The following is a 13,844-nucleotide window of genomic DNA, read 5'->3' as shown; positions in this document are numbered from 1 at the left end:
GGGGTTTATGCGGTTAGTTTCTGCAGACAACATGCGAAAACGGATCGTGACAATTTTTGAACTATGACCAATGCGTGATTACAGATAACGTCAGAAACCATGAATGTATTGCACGGCGGAACCGAAAGCGACACTGTCTCGGCATCTCTCAAAATATACCCCAAAACTAGATTCTCGCCATTTCACCTCATGCCAAAAGCTCTGATGGTTTTTATAAAGAAAAAATAGCATTACCAAAAGCGTAATCGCGTATGCATAAAAGTTAGAACGCTAAACAGTGTCCAGTCGTATTTCAAGACAAGTTAGCCTCGTGGGAAACGTCACGCGATGGGCTTGGACGATGCCCAAGATTTTAAACTTGATGTATACGCAGTTGACTGTTTGTCAGTAGAATTGTTTTAGAAGAAAAGTTACTACTATTGGCCACAGCGCCATGTATCGCAATGTAGTTGTTTATTTTTGGAGAGTTGTTCAAACCAGTTTCGGCTTTGGTTCCCCGCAGCAACATGCTTGGCGTACAAAGTTATCGCTTGCTGAATGTCGTTGTCGGCTGTATGACAGGTCAGTTAAGGCTGCCAGCCGCGCTTGAAATCGTAAAGTTCACTAGCCGAGGCGGTCGCAAGGCTGCACGCCCTCCGCACCTTCGTACACGCTCAACTGCGAAGCGCTTCTACTGCCACTTCTGAGCTTGCCTTGCTCGCCTCTGTCGTAAAAGGCGCGTTCGCACGAAGCCAACAGTCAGCGTATTCGGCACTGTGCTTTCAAGCTGCCGGTGACATATCAACACTACGTTAACGAAAACTTGCCAGTGCGTCAGTGTCTGTCTGCATACAGTCGCTAAACTCGCTCATAATGCAATGATAATTGCAGCGCAAAATGAGTAGTGCAGTAGAGATAAATTACTTATACAAAAATAACTCTACGGCGAAAATAAACAAAATTCAACAGAGATTCGAACCTCCTCCTGCGATTCACTTGATCTAGTGCTTCAGACCACTCATCCATGTGACATTTTTGTGTTTACTTCATGAAAAACTTGCGGTTACGTGGGGCTTATTTTCTGAATTACTCTAGCTCCTCCTGTCGTGTCAGCAGACAGTCCGAGTCAGAAGAGCCTGGTCTTTTGAGCCGTTCTTCGGCTCTTCCGTTCAGTCGCTCAGCTACTGAGCCGAAGAGCCGGATCTTCTGACCCGCTCTTTAAGAACGGCGATTGAGAGGCCGTGGCGGCGGCGGTGAATGACAGATCTGGAGGCTGCAATGGAAGCAGAGAACGAGCTGCGTCTGCATTTTGAAAGTAATAAGAAAATAAACTCCAGTGAGTAACCACAGTTACATTTCAGCGCTCAGCTATAGTCCGAAACAGGAACGAGACGGATCTTCTGGGCCGTTCAGTTCTGCGGTGGTTCTAGGCTTTCGGCGGGTTCTTGGGCAGAGCGGCTGCAAAGAGCTGCCGCTCGGCGACTGCTCGCTCGATCAGAGAACCGTGCTTAACTAGGTGGCTCTGGACAAATCATGTCGGCAGGTTCCGGTAGCGTTAGTAGAGGCGTATGGGCGACCCAGCCGGGTATTGTGTGCAACTTTCCCGCAATATATTATCGGTGCCGAAAAGTGGCCCGTCTCGCTTCGAATATAAACTAAGCAAGGTGTTGCTCTTAAACCACAATTTACATTTCTTGTATTAAAATCAGATTCTTGTATCCTGTTTTCCAGGATAATTTTTCTGGCACTCCAGACTGCAATCTCTGCAAGTAATCCCACCATGTTTACGAATCTCTTAACCGTCTCCTAAGGTATCCCCACTTGCATACACAAGGTGATGTGTATGGAACAGCGTCACAGCTGGCACGCATAGGTTGGCTGTCCTTCCAGTTGTTAAGGGTGCACATTCCTGCTTTCCACCCCCCCAACCAAAAAAAGATCCGTTCTCCGTCACCGTTGAAGTGCGTTATAACTGTGGTTTGGGCAAGTTGATGCATACCAACTGAATTCAAAGCAGCGAAGAAGACTTGCAAAAAACACCGCCGCAAGTGGTCGTTTCTTGTCCCGTCTTTTTGGGCTGTTTTGAATTCCGGTAGTGACACCTAACGCTTGGAGAATTTGGCGGGTATTCGCCACCCGCTGCCGACACCATGGCCAACACAAATCGCGCATGTATTGCCGTCCGCTAAAGGGTTAGATGCGTGCTCAGACGCCACACAGACCGCCTAAAACGTGCCGCCGCAATCCTATCACAAATGTGTGTCCTTGGCTTTTATAAGAAGTGGACAACAATGAATCGAGAAGCTTCGTCTGGGAGCTGCGAGAAAGAACTGATAGGCTTTCACCGAGCCGCCGTCCCTACACCGTATTTTTGGTAGCACACTGAGCCATCTCCAGGAAACCGTTGACAGCCCGGTCGCATGGAGGTTCAATAATGGGCCTCCTCGATTATCAGTCCCGGATCGTCCGCGGACTGCCCGAGACGCGATCCGGGCGCTCGATTTTCCCATGTATTCCTACGGGACTTCCGGTCGGAACACAGTCCTCGGACCGTGCGCGGATCGTCCAGGACCGGTAAATCGAGGATGCCCAGTGATGGAAAGCAGGTGCTGCGGCAATCGCTGACATAGACATGCGGCAATGGTGGCGCAATCTGCAAGGTGCGTTTGGCCGCAATCGCAGAGTAGGACGGCGCGTAGATGGTGGCCAGGGGAGGTGTCGCTGGCGAGTATGACTTCGTGCTGACGGTGGCTACAGGAGGACGTCCGGGTGAATATCCTATCACAATATCCTATCATGAATGTTAGCTCCTCTCTGACAATATATCGAAGCTTCTTGGCTTTATGTGACAATGGTCGCGCAACGAACACGGCGAGTCATGTTGCTGCAGTTCTTCGCGAATTATCGCGCGAATGAGACTGCGCAGGTCCGAGCCCCCATATTCATGAGAGGTCCAAGCCTCCTGGCGAAAGCGAAATGACTGTTGTTGGTCCAGGCATTTACAAGCCCTGGGGACTACGCCAAAGCTTGCAGGATGTTCCACAGAAAGAGCGTTAAAGGCAAACGGATCGATACATTTTATTATTTCACTCATCTTGTCAGCCCCTGGCATGGTTTCATCCACACGGCCACAAAGAGCGACACATCCTCAATATATGAGGCGAATGTCTCACCAGGGCGTTGAATGCGAGATGCAACCTTTTGTATGGTTACGTCGACGCGAGTGGACGGCGTGCCAAGAACGTTTTCTAGCTCCTGGGCAAAGCTGGTCCAGTATGTGATAGTGTGTTCGTTGTAACGGAACCTCGTCTGGGCGGCCTCGTGCAAGGAGGAGGAGACGATTTCGAGCTTGCATGCTGCATCTCACGGATTAAAGCTGCTAACCCGATTATAACTATCCGGCCATTCGTCGTGATCATCGCCTGGAAGGCCAGAAAAACCTGGTTGATCGCGTTCGTTGCTGGTCACGGTAAATGCAGCAGGCAGGGCAGCTGAACCTCCACGGCGGTTGTTTCCGCTCTGGTGCTGCATCCTTAGAAGCCAGCGCCCCCCGGAACGGAGCTCCAGGTGCTTGCAGCTGGGGAAAGACAGAGGACGGGACCGAGGTGCACCTCTACCCGAGGTGCGCGGGAACGAGGTGCACCGGTTGAAGGAGACGTCAAGGGCAGCCGTCACCCAGAAGAGACGTCGCAGTGGCATTCGAAACGGCGCGTTTATTCTGAGCGGCAACCCTGAATCTCAGCATGATCAATGATGATGTGGGTGGGCATGAGAAACGGACGAGGTACAACATGACGATAATGGTCGTGAGCAGCAGACGGGGTGCAAGGAGCAGTGGACACGAATGTAACTAGCCCCTTCTGTGTGTCCTTGAAGCGAGAACTTTCCAAGCGCGCACAGAAATGCTCACAAAGCGAAAATAGCAAAGTGCACAATTGAGGCAGTTAGTGTGCAGAGATTTAAGTAACGCTTTCTTAAGTGCTGCACGTGTTCATGCGGCGCGAAGGAACGTGAGCTCATTCGTAGGGAGGTATTATTTTGAGATAGGCTGTTGGGGAATTCTTGCTAAGCGGAACCTAACAAATGTCGCACACCTGCGCACACAGGCATAAAGGACAACCCAGCGCATCCGCAAACATGTTTGTTGTGGGCATTCTTCAGTCGAAACGACAGGGATAGCTTATATCTCGTAAACTATTCATCTTATCTTCGTAAAACTGTTCTTTTGAAATGGCGTTCCTGACCTTGTCGAAAGACCAATTTCGGGAGTACATTTCAATTTGAACTATCGTGTACTTAAGGGACGTTATATCCTCGCACGTGAAACGGTGACATTCTTGATATAATTTGCTGAATTGTGTAGTGAAGGTGATTGTAGAGAGGCTTGGACGTTCATATATTACAGAAGAGCTTCAATATTCACCGAGATGAAAGATCCACCGAGACGGAAGGTCCAATCGAGCCTGAATATCCAACGACACGAAAGATCCGCCGAGTCGGAAGGTCAATCTAGCCTGAATGTCTACCTAGACAAAAGATCCAAGGAATATACATTGTTAGACTTTTGGTCTCGTTGGATCTTTCATCTCGTTGAAGCTTTATAAGCTGAATCCCCGTGTTCTGCAAAATCAGGACCGGACGAAGAGTCTCCTACCCACCCACCCATCAGGACACACACCCACCCATTATGGAAACAGCGTAGCGGCGTGATAGGTGACAACGCATCCCTCTCAACCGAATAATGGCAGGTTCGCGGGCACGAACAAAAGCATTGTTAACCGCAAAATTAGACTCTACCAATATATATATGAGTCGCGGGTTTTGTACGAAACACCCGATGCTTGGGCGCCGAAATAAGGCGCTGTCCAACACCTACCTGTTTCTTTTCATGTTGATATTTCGTCCCTGTGTCAGCTTGACACAAACTCATTATAGCGCATACAGCATCATTTGTTCCGGGACAGGTAAAAGCTATAGAGAAAGTAAAGCAAACTGTCACCGCGCCCTGGCCGTGCTACGGCCAGCGCGTTGAAGGTCGCCGTTTAAACGTCCATTAGCCCCCCGAGGCGGCTCGCGCCAAGAGACGTGCTGCCCCGTTCGCAGACTCAGGTGGTCGAAAAACTTCTACGCACGCAGAAATGTGCTAGCGCGTTTCTGACACGGGTTTCCGCATTGTATTTGAGCCAGCATATCCTACACACTGGAGCGTTGCTTGCAGAGATTGCGCACGAAGTTTTTTCACAATAGAAAATCTATCGCCGCTGTGAATACTTCACGGACGCAATTGCTGACATCATCACGCAGTTGTCGCGCAACTCGAGCAATTCTGACATGACACAATTGCTGACATTCACTGAGATCACATGCGATTGCTCTGCTGCTGCAGCTCCGTTAGTATTGCTTCGATTATTGCGGAAGCTGCCCTCCCGTAGAACACGGCAACACTAAGATTGTCGCCACACCGACCAGCGAACCCACGTTGTTACGAAACACCACCCTAAAGACTACAACCCAACGGACGCCTCACCGGTAGAGCCCACAGCCACGTAAAAAAATTCCACTCAGCTTGCACTTCGACGACACCCCGCCTGGGCGCGAGGGACACGAAACGCCCGACGTCACACCGACGGCGGCCAATAAGAGCGGACTGTTTTAGATGCAGAGCATCTGATTCACTCGCCTTGTCCCTACGGCGTCGTCGTCGTTGTTGTCGGCGTTGTCCACCCCTTTGCCTTTCTCCTCGCCGCGCGAGCTGCGCTCTCCGCCGCTCTCCGCCGCTCACCCCCTCTCCTCTCCGATAACGAACACTCTCTCGCGAGGGGCATTATATTGGATTTGATTTGATTTGATTTGTTTGGATTGGATTGGATTGGCTTGGCTTGGCTTGGCTTGGATTCGGCTGGATTGGATTTGGATTGGATTGGATTAAAGTGGATTGTGTTGGATTGTGTTGCGTCATAGCCGCGGCAGACGCGCTGGGGCCGGCGCATGTGCAGTACTCTCTCTTCCGCGGTTTCCTCTCCTTCGGGCGCGCTGCGCATATAACCGGTGTGCCGTTCTCCGGCGAAGCAATATCCACGCTTGGCTCAAACACCTAGAGTCCACGCCGCTTTACAAGTACGCCAACGTCGTCATCGACTGGGACCAGCTTACGCAGTCCCCTCAACGTTATGCGCGCTATAATACGCGTTCCCTTCGCCGCTCCGCCTATGCGTCGCATCTACACAGGGGTTCCCGCGAGGGGAGGTGGGAGTTTTTTCTCCTCTTCTCGTATCAGTCCCGCTCTTCGACATTGTTCTGCCGCCTACAGAGTGGGAAAACAATCCAACAAAGCGCGACTCTCTTGTGTACTCTCTACAAGAGTCACCGAACGTAAAAGGTGGTCGTGGTTACCGGGACGTTTTTTCTGTAATTCGTTTTTCTTAGGGTGTGGTTGCGTTTCGTTTTCGCACTCAGGAGGCACTCGATATTGATAAGGTGACGAAAGGGAGGCGACGGCCTCACTTTGATGGTGAGGAAGACTTTTTTATCCGCACCTACCATGCCCGAAATCCCGCCACGTGGGATATAGTGGTGTAGGCGGCCGATGAGGCGGTGTGGCAGAGCCCATGTTTGTTAATGTTGCGCTGGCCGTGCCATGGTCAGGACGAGGCGAGTAGAAACGGGGTGCCGTTCCCGACCGGGTGCCGAGTGCTGCGTGTCTTCCGTGTCAGCTGGCCAATCTGCGGATGATGATGGTGGCGCTGAAGAAGATGATGATAGTGGCGTTACAGGGCTCCTCCCCTAGCGCGTAGCGCGTTATGAGAAATATGGGAAAACTATGTGCAGGTGTGATGGTGAATCGACGTTCGCCACGGTATCATGTGCTGCCGGACGAGAAAGGAGGCGACAGAGACATTGGGAACGGGAAAAAAAGAAAATACGTTTATCTGTCCCACTAGTCCTGAGTTACGGGAGGGAGAAAATAATATATATCGGCATTTCGCGTCAGTCTCACATGACAATTGACCACAAAATACAGTTCGGCAATGCTCGAGCTACTGTCTATTCTGCCCCACACCAACGCTCCTCGCGAGTGGGGTTCAGAATAATAAAGCCGTCGTCTCACGGACAGGTCCAGACGCCTTCTCCGGTGTGTCGTCGTCCGTTCATGTGGCCGTCGAAATGAGCGAGGGCAGGGTTGGCACCACTGCTGCAACTGGATCGTCGCCGGCACACAGCTGCTCTACCGTGTGCCGCGCTTGCCACGGGACAGCGCACCGGTGTATGATCCCAGCTGATCTCGAGAGTACCACGTCCCGCGAATGACCCCGGAGATGAGCGCCTCGGTAGCGTCATCAAGGCCCGCACTCGGCAACTGCGCCCTGGTAGGAGCCTCTCGACAGGCCGCCCCATGATCCTGGAACAAGCCACCAGGACCGGATGAGGTAGGCACGCCCTGGGTGAAGGCCCACAGCAGGAACGACGGCAGAAGCTCTTCCTCTGGAACGTCCCCCAGCCCGTGGTTCCATGGCACGAGCCTCTTCGCACGTCCCACTCGTAGGTGTCCTGGCTTTGTTCTCTTGTTCCCTCAATTTTTGCCCAGCTGTCGCGCCACCTGCCCACAGCCCGTCGTCTTCTCTTCCGTGTTCCACTGGTAGCTCGAGTTCTCTCACGGCCCATGTCACAGTGTAATAATTAAAAAAAAAACACAACACGCAATGGAAAAAAAACGAAACTTTGGTCTTTCCCTCACAATATCCCCCTGCTCAAGAAAGTTGTTTGGAAAAAACAACTTGTCCACAAGCGCACGGAGTACGAATGCACACACACGTCCAGAAGTAGATAAAAAACATTGCTCACAGATGTCCGTTCAGCTGAGAGAAAATGTGACCCATCCAGGAAACCAAAATTGAGCACACGAGTTCGTTTTGAAACGGTGGAACGAAGCGATGAGAGGGGAGGTGGAGGTCAAATGCGGCTGAGGTAGTCGGCCCCTACGTTGTCGAAGACCTTAATGTATTCCACCACGAAGTGACACTCAGTGAGTAACAGACTGCAGCGGTGCACCCGGTATTTGTTTGTTTCGCAGAGTTTATGTAAGCGAGAGGCTGATAGTCAGATTGCAGCACGAATCTCTTTCCAAAGAGATAAACATGAAACATTTTTATGGCCAACAGAAGTGCCAGCGCTTCTTTTTCGATCGTGGAGTAGCGAGCTTCTTGCTCGAGGAGCTTTCGACTTGCGTAGGCTACTGGATGTACGACCCCTTCGTGGCGTTGCATTAGAACAGCTCCAACAATAGAGAATGATGCATGCGTGCGTAGGGTGAAAGGCTCCTGCAAGATCGGTGACCGTAATACCGGGTTCGATGATAGGAGCCGTTGTAGTGTTACAAACGCTTGTTCATGAGATTCTTCCCAGGTGATTTTTTTAGGACCTCGTTGTCTGGTGAGTTCCGTCAGAGGGGCGCCCACATTGCAGTAATTGGGTACGAAGACCGAATTAATCCAGTTAAGCCAAGAAAAGAGCGAAATTTTTTCTTCGTCTGTGGTCTTTTTGCCGTTTGGATTTTCTCAAACGTCTCAATCTGGGGCTTCAGAAGATTGTTCCCCACAATGTGCCCCAAAAACTTTACTGCAGCCAAAGCCACCTCACTCTTGGGAGGCTTTATCGTCAAATGAGCAGCCCTAACAAGTTCCAGAAACAGGGTAAGCGTGATAATGTGCTCTTACCAGGTTTTGGTAGCTATTAGCACACCGTCAAAATAATGATAGATGTTAGGTATTCCTTCTACAACTCGTCTCATCAGTCGGGTAAAGACCGCAGGTGTAGTCTTGATGCCGAACGGCATGAATCTGAACTGATAGAGACCAGAAGAAGCTTAAAACGCGGTTAAGAGTTTCGATGCGTCTTGCATGGGCACCTGCCAGTACCCTTTCGTGAAGTCGAACTTCGAGAAGTAGCGGCTTTGGCCCAGTTTGGCAAACATCATGTCCACTCGAGGTATAGGTTTCGTTGTCCGTCACTACGACCCGGTTTATCTGCATGAAATCAATACAGAGAGGAATGTTACCGTCTTTCTTCTTCACCACGACGATTGGTGCTTGATGGGGCGAATCCGAAGGTTCAATTATTCCTTGCGCTAACATGTCCTGAACTTCCTGCTCTACAGCTTGTTGGATAGCAAATGGTATGAGGTATGACCATACTTCTACCGGCGTTTCAGTGGTTAGGCGCAACTTGCACTCGACAACGTTTGTTTTTCTAGGTACATCCGAAAACTCGTCGGAAAACTCTTCCAGCAGTTTATTAATCTGGTCTTGCTGGTGGTCGCTCAAGGTCGTTGCTACTAATACATTTCGATAGGTTTCCAGTTGGTGTAGAGCAGCAAAGGGTATGTCTCGTTCATAAGTAGTGTCCGTCTGAACAGTAACGGCGGCGTGTTGCGGTACTGCAGTCTCGGACTTTCTTCCCTCGTACTTCTTCAGAAGGTTAATATGAAATACGCTGCTTCGGGCTCCAAGGTCTATCAGGAAGTTATATTCACTGTGTTTGGCGACGATCGTGAAGGGTCCCTTCCATGTTAATATCAGCTTGTTCTTATCTGCAGGTAGAAGCAGCAGTACCTTCTCCCCTCGTGCTAGTTGTCGAACTTTTGTTCTTCTGTCATAATACTTCTTTTATGTCGTTTTCGCCTTCTGGAGTTCTCCATGCGCCACCTTGCAGATGTCCTGCAGTCGCTCCTTAAGCTCTACGACATATCCGTATGTTGTCTTCGTATCGCAATCAAGGTTGGAGACTGTCCACAGTTTCTTTAGAATTCACATCGGGCCACGTACGAAGCGACCATAGAGGAGATCGAATGAGGAGAATCCCAGGCTCCTTTGTGGAATTTCACGATACCCGAACAGCAATGGAGCTAGGTATCTATCCCATTGTTTCGGCTTTTCCTGACACATACGGCGGACCATTTGTTTTAGAGTTCCATTAAACCTTTCCACCAGTCCGTTGGCCATGGGGTGATAGGAATTCGTGGGTAGTTGCCGAAACGAGGGCAGTCGCCCGAGTTCCCGAACGACTTCCCACGGTCGCTCACTATTTCTCGCGGAACTCCGACACGGGAAAACATTTCTACAAGCGCTTCCGCTACCCACTCGTCTCAATACGTGGCAGTGCTACCGCATCCGGGTAACGCGTAGCGAAGTGTAGCATCGTTTATATGTATCGGTTTCCCTTAGATGAAGTTGGGGACAGAGGGCCGATAATGTCAATTGCGACCCGCTGAAATGGCGTGTAGATAATATTAAGGATAATGTTTATTCAAGTCTTTTACACGCTAATATCCAGCCCGCATAAGCCCGAGTGGCTTGCGTGCGGGGCTGGGCAGTCTCGGCTAACACAAAGAACCGAAAGAGAAACAATTTGGTGAATAAAAAAAATCCTAATAAAAAGGCACGCAAAAAAGAACATCACTGTAAGAAAAAAAAGAAAAGAAAAAATACAAGTAAGAAGGAAACACACTGCTTTGCATGATGTCAAACCACTATAAAAGCATAAAGAATTAAAATGTTTGTTTTGTTTCACAAACTGCAATACAATTAAAGGGGCGCAATCACATTCAAGCACGGTCTAAAATCATTGTCTTATTCAATAGCAGCTTCGCGGACCCACGCCAAAAGTATTTTTTGGATTTGGAGGGACAGTTAATGCTTGGTGGGGCGTCAATTTTATCAAAGTAAAAGGGAATGTGAAACGACCTTGTTTTCTTTCCATAGCTGGTTAGTACTCGAGGCAGCACAAAACGTTCAGTTTGACGGAGGCACCTTGTTTTTATATTATCAACTTTGAAAAGACTGTAAAAGAAATTTTTTAAAAAGATATCAAAAATTAGTTGTTTTTTCACGTGTAGAACTGCTTATTCTTTCATAACAATTTCTGTTCGGTCTGCATGATATCTAGTGCCATACATAATATGGCGCGCTATTTTGTGCAGGATGCTATTAAGAGTGTTCAGCTTATAGAAAGATGCATGTCCATAAATAGTTAGACGATATCTAATTATAGATTCTCCTGGGCATTTAAAAACCATTCGTTTTACAGCGAGGCAACAAACCGATCGAAGCGCATACAAATGAACGCTTGGCGCTCGCAAGCGTTTTGTAAGCTCTTCTATATGTAAATTCCAAGATAAAGTTTCATCGAATTTCAAACCTAAATACTTGACATCATGAACAAGATCGACTGGGCGGCAGGAGCAATTATGACAGGAACTAGTATGCAGAAATACAGATGTGCTCTCAACAAAGGTCCGGTAAGGGCTGTGAAAACATATCAAATTGGTTTTGGATTTATTCAGAAAAATATGTTTATTATTAAGCCAGTTCATCACAAGACAAACATCCTGTTGCATAAGACTAGCACCAACATCATAATTTGTAGTGAAAATTTAAAGCGCAACAAATTTAGACACAAGACGAATGTCACAGGGACAAGCGCTTTTTCCTGTGTCACCCGTCTTGTGTCTAAATTTGATGCGCTTTAAATTTTCCCTATGGAGTACCAACTAGCGCGAACCCTCACGTTGTTAAATCACAATTCGAACACGGTAAAAGAAGAGCAGTATCGTCCGCATACATGTAAGGTTTGGCATTCAGTGGCAAGGAAGCTAAGTCATTAATATAAATGTTAAATATAAGAGGCCCCAGCACCGATCCCTGTGGCACACCTGAACGGACGCACATCATTTCACTACAAGCATTCTCGATACGAACACACTGTACACGATTCGACAAATAGTCTAATAAAAATCTGGCGTAAGGACTTCTAAACCTGATGTTGGCTAATTTTTCAAGGAGCAGCTTATGGTTAATCGTGTCAAACGCCTTCTGGAGGTCTAAAAAGAGCGCCATAACGAAGTTGTTTTTGTCTATCTGCCTGCATATATAGTCGTTGAAATCCTCGAATAAGCTGGTATTGCTAAGTCCAATTTTGTATCCACTCTGCGCTGTACTGATTAGGCAATGCGTTTAGCAAAAAGAGGTCATACGTTTTTGTAAAATTTTCTCTATAATACATATAATTGATGACTGTATTGAGATTGGCCGATAGTTGTAGTGGTCTTTTCTAGATCCTTTTTTATGAAGAGGTCTGACAACGCTGACTTTCATACCTTTCGGGATTATTCCGGTGTATAGAGTCTGGTTTCTAATACAAGGTAATACACTTTTGAGATGACTGAAGTTCATTATTAATTCCCGCACCCTGACACTGTCGTACCCAGGTGACGTAGTGGCATTGCACGCATTGTTTGCCATAAATCGAGCTCCGTGACATCTGATATAGGCAGAAAAGACGCATGACGAGCTCCTCTGCCAAGAATCTGATTTTGCAGTGTTATCTTTAAGTTCATTAAATGCATGTATAAAATGCTCATTAAATTTATTGGCCAAGTCATAACTATCTGAAGAGGGAAAAGAATCTCTAAGATTTGTATCAAGGTTTTTCTTTGGATGCCTGCCAGATATAATGTTTACGAGGGCCCAAGTTTTTTTATCTTTCTTTGGCAGCTGGAAAACTGATCGACCTGATAACATTTCTTGGCCAACCTTATCTGTGCCGTTATTGTATTCCTAATAATTCTGTATTCTGCCTTTAGAAGGCCATCACGGGGGTTAGCACGACAGCTTTTTTGAAGCCTATTTTTTAGAATACACAACTCCATTACCTCACAATCTATTCAAGGAGAGTTAGGATTTCTACGCTCCAGCAACACTTTCTTTTTTGAACACTCATTAATCTGCTAAAATGTTTGAACCAATAGTTCATAGGCCTTTGTATGCTTTAAGCCAGTTAGAGAATCCCAGGTGAAGCGCCGTATTTCTTTGTCAACATTCGTGGCATTTAGAATCAGTTTTTGATGCCTAATGACCGGAGGCATTAAACTCCTAGTGTCAAAGACAGTTAGTGCAATAAAATAATGGTCAGCGACCTTCTCTTTGATTACGCATCTAAACTTCTGATGTTTCAGCAACGTAGTGACAATGAGAGCTATGCAAGTCTGTGTTAATTTGCTACCGAGAATTTGTTCCCTTGCGTAATCTTGGATAACGTTCTCCAGACCATTACTTTCTATAAGGGTGAGGTAATCATTTGCTGCTAGGGTAAGTTTACCAGAAATATTAATGTTGAAGTCCCCAGCGAGTATAACCTTGTCTTCGCTTCCATGTTTTTTCAAGAGTTTGATAGCTCTTCCAGAAATAATCCAACATTGGTGCTCGCAGGTCTGTACACGGCATAAACCACAACTTCCTGGTTACATTTACTAATGGGTACTACAATGATTTCTGCCTCAGTCACCAGAAGTTCAATGCTTTCACAAAACCAGCCATTTTTAACGAACACTAGTACACCACCTCCTTTTCTGTGTTGCCTACACAAAGAAAAACACTGAAATTCAAGTATTGTAAACAACGCGCATTCATCTTCTGTGATGTTGATCTCCGTCAATATCAGAACGTCTAACTTAGGCAGGACTCTACTGAGCAATACAAGAAGCGTGTCCCAATTTTTCTTCATACTGCGGATGTTTACATGTATTAGTTCTAACAATATATCAGTGGATTGCTCGTTCGCCCATTCTTGTTTTCGTTCAACCCAATCAGACACTGTGTGAAATGTCTCAGACATACTTAGGCTATTTTGTTTAAGTCATCTTCATTGTTAATTCGAATGTGTTGGGCACCATCCATTTTCCTAGCATATACTCTACCACCACGGGCCCACCAAAAACGGTAGTTTTGTTCTTTAGCGCGGTTTTTCGTTAGCCATAGAAGTCGTTTCACTCTCAAAGTCAAATTTTCGTTCAAGTATATTTTGTCACTTTT

The sequence above is a fragment of the Haemaphysalis longicornis genome, unplaced genomic scaffold, assembly GCF_048455015.1.
Source record: "Haemaphysalis longicornis isolate Haplotype H1 unplaced genomic scaffold, Haemaphysalis longicornis Haplotype H1 scaffold_13, whole genome shotgun sequence".
Classification (NCBI taxonomy): Eukaryota; Metazoa; Arthropoda; class Arachnida; order Ixodida; family Ixodidae; genus Haemaphysalis; species Haemaphysalis longicornis.
Note: the sequence above shows the minus strand (reverse complement) of the source record.